The sequence below is a fragment of the Arachis duranensis genome, chromosome 10, assembly GCF_000817695.3.
Source record: "Arachis duranensis cultivar V14167 chromosome 10, aradu.V14167.gnm2.J7QH, whole genome shotgun sequence".
In the NCBI taxonomy this organism is placed as follows: Eukaryota; Viridiplantae; Streptophyta; class Magnoliopsida; order Fabales; family Fabaceae; genus Arachis; species Arachis duranensis.
The window spans coordinates 55,673,624-55,677,275 of NC_029781.3; positions in this window are offsets into that span (position 1 = coordinate 55,673,624).

Below are 3,652 nucleotides of genomic sequence, written 5' to 3' on the forward strand. Positions count from 1 at the left end.
AAGGAGTAAGAAGGATTGGATGAAGACAGTAGGAAAGCAGAGAGACGGAAGGGAAGGCATCTTCATGCGCTTATCTGAAGTTCCTACCAATGAATTACATAAGTATCTCTATCTTTACCTTTGTGTTATTTTTGTTCATCACCATTATCATTTGAGTTTGCCTGACTAAGATTTACAAGATGACCATAGCTTGCTTCAATACTAACAATCTCCGTGGGATCGACCCTTACTCGCGTAAGGTTTATTACTTGGACGACCCAGTGCACTTGCTGGTTAGTTGTGCGAAGTTGTGTAATGCCATGGTATTGAGCTACCACGTTTTTGGAGCCATTACCGGGGATTATGAGAGTTGTGAAAAAGTAATGTTCACAATTTCGCGCACCATTGCTCATTTAGCAACTTTATTTTGAAAAAAAAGTAGTTCTCGAGCTTTCGGGGCTGGTCTTTGATGGCCTCTGGAGTTTACTATCATAACTTAGTAGCTTTTATATCATATCTGCTTGCACTTATCTTGGTACCTTAGTAGCTAAGATTTTTTACAACATAATCATCTTGATTATTTGGTATGATTTCGTTTGTAATCCTCCTTTTTGTACCTCGTTTAGATCTCTTTTGGGGATTTTGTTTGTAATTTTTGTGTCCTGGGCTTGACTTCATCATGTCGGATCCTGTCAAGTTTGCTTGGTAATCCTCTTTCTTGGACTTTGTTCAGGTCTCTTTCTGGGGATTTACCTTTGTAGCTTTACGTCTTTCTGGGCTGACTTCATCAGGTCGGGCCCTGTCGAGTTTTCTTGGTAATTCTCCTTCTTGGACTTTGTTCAAGTATCTTTTAGGGATTACCTTTCGTAGCTTTATCTTTCTGGGCCGACTTTGTCACGTCGGGCCCTGTCGAGTTACTTGATGATCCTCTTTTTTGGACCTCGTTTTAGGTGTCTTTCAGGGATTATCTTTTGTAACTTTATCTTTCCAGGCCGACTTTGTCACGTCGGGCCCTGTCGAGTTACTCGATAATCCTCTTTCTTGGACCTTGTTCAGGTCTCTTTCAGGGATTTATCTTTTGTAACTTTATCTTTCCGGGCCGACTTTGTCACGTCGGGCCCTGTCAAGTTACTTGATAATCCTCTTTTTTGGACCTTGTTTCAGGTCTCTTTCAGGGATTATTTTTTTGTAACTTTTTATAGGAGTCCGACTTCCTCATGTCGGGCTCTTCGAAGTTATAGTAATCCTCTTTTATAGGGTTGGCCAGACCTCTTTCCAGGGCATTATTTATAACTTGGGTTGTTGTAGTTGGTCCGACTTTTTGTGCCGGCCAGTCTTTAAGTTATTTTATAGCAATCCATTTTATTAGGTCCTCGTCAGGTCCTTTCTATGGATCACTTTCTATAACTTCTTGCATTATTCTATTATCATCTTTGCCGATTTTGTAGAATTTGGGTTTTTAGCGCCTCGTTAAAAAACCTTTTTCAGGAAAAAGAGTGCACCTTGTCCAAGATCTTTTATCATCCCTAGCTATAGTACCTTCTTAGGTTGCAGGCGTGCCATGATCTAGGAAGCTCTCGCCCGTCGAGTTCGGAAAGTTTGTAGTAGCACTTTCCCAATACTTCTATGACTCGGAAGGGTCATTTCCAGTTTGCTGCCAGCTTTCCTTCTCCAGGTCGAGTTGTTCCTATATCGTTTCGGATTAGGATAAGGTCGTTTTCAACAAACGCCCGCTGTATTACTTTCTGGTTGTATTTGGAGGCCATTTGTCTTTTCAGCGCCTCTTCCCTTATCCGAGTTTTCTCTCGGATTTCTGGAAGCAAGTCGAGCTCTTCCCTTTGAAGTTGGGAATTGACTTTTTCGCTAAAATGAAATTGACTATGGCTATTCCTTCTGCGGTTGGGAATTTCATGCATAGATGCTGTTCCGAGGGTTACCTGAAACTGGAGGTCGATCTCGGATGAGATCTTCTGTACTGGTTGGTGCTAACGTGTCCGGTTGGTGGGAGACGGCCGGAGCTGTTGTGTCCGATTTGTTGGACTTGGTGGTGGTGCTGATTCCTTTGTCCCCGGAGGTTGGGGGGTACCTGCAAGGGACTCCGATGCTTAAGTTAGCAAGGGTATTAACCAGGTATTGAGTAGAATCAGAGTATTAGTCAGCGTATTTATAATGGTGAGATGTGACTTTTTGGATAAGATAAGTTAGTTATCTTATCTTATCTTTTATCTTTGAGTTGAGGTCAGCGTATCTTCAACGGAACCGCCTTTATCCCTATAGGCTTGGGCTGCCTTAGGATTTGAGGCGTGTTCCTCTATGTGGGCCCTTCTTTGGGCTTTCCTGGTGACTTAGCCGAGCTCTTAAGAAAGAAGTCGGGTTGTCCTGACCAAAAGAGGTCAGTCGCTTTGTCTGTCGAACATCCCGGGTCGGACAGCTCGACCCAGGGTATGAACAGTGCCCCTGCTTGAGCTCGGTCTTTCTGTTGAGGTCGAGTTTTTTGACTTCGGTCCTTTCATGACGAAGCCGAACTCAAGCATTTTGTCGATTTCTTTCTGTAGAATCTTTTGAATGTAGAACGTTTTCCTCTAAAGGCGCGCGCTTTTATATGAACGCTTTGCTTTTGGGAACATGAAAGGGTTTAATACCTTCATTAATTGGTATTAATTGCCCTGTTTTTTCCTGGCTTTTATTTTGAATTTTCTCAATCAAAAACGGTTTCTTTCCTTCGCTCTTCTTCGTAACTTTTTCCTTTACTCTCTCATTTTTTGTTTCTTTCGTAACTTCTTCCTGCAACGTCTGTTCTGTTATTGCTCTCTGTGGAAGAGGGGTGATTTCCAGATTTTCTCCTTCTATCTTTGCGGTTTTTCGCTTCGAGGTCTTTCTTCTATTTCTCCAGGTTCAATTTTTCTTCCTCTGCTCCTTTTATATGTCGGTAGAAAGTTTGAATTTCGCTCAGAGAAAGATGGGATCTTTCTGTTTTTACCATGCCTAATTGTTTGCGTGTTCTGGAATTTCTTCATTTTTTTGGTGCGAGTCTTTTGCTTTTTTCGTTGCTTGAATCCTTTCTTAGGGCTTTTGCATGTTGTCGCCGCTTCTGGTTGCGCCTTTGATGATGATTTTTTGCTTGATCTTTGAAAAATTTTGCGTCTTTGGTGATTTTCTGCTTGGCATTTTTGATGTTTGACAATGCTTTTGGCTGATAGACTGTTGATGAGCGGATAATTTATACGCTTTTTGGCATTGTTTTCAGGTAGTTTTTAGTAAGTTCAAGCTACTTTTAGGGATGTTTTCATTAGTTTTTATGTTAAATTTACATTTCTGGACTTTACTATGAGTTTGTGTGTTTTTCTGTGATTTCAGGTAATTTCTGGCTGAAATTGAGGGACTTGAGCAAAACTCTGAGAAAGGCTGACAAAAGGACTGCTGATGCTGTTGGAATTTGACCTCCCTGCACTCGAAATGGATTTTCTGGAGCTGCAAAACTCCAATTGGCGCGCTCTCAACGGCGTTAGAAAGTAGACATTTAGAGCTTTCCAGCAATATATAATAGTCCATACTTTATTCGGAAATTGACGACGTAACTTGGCGTTTAACGCCAAGTACATGCTGCTGTCTGGAGTTAAACGCCAGAAAAACGTCATGATCCGGAGTTGAACGCCCAAAACACGTTATAACT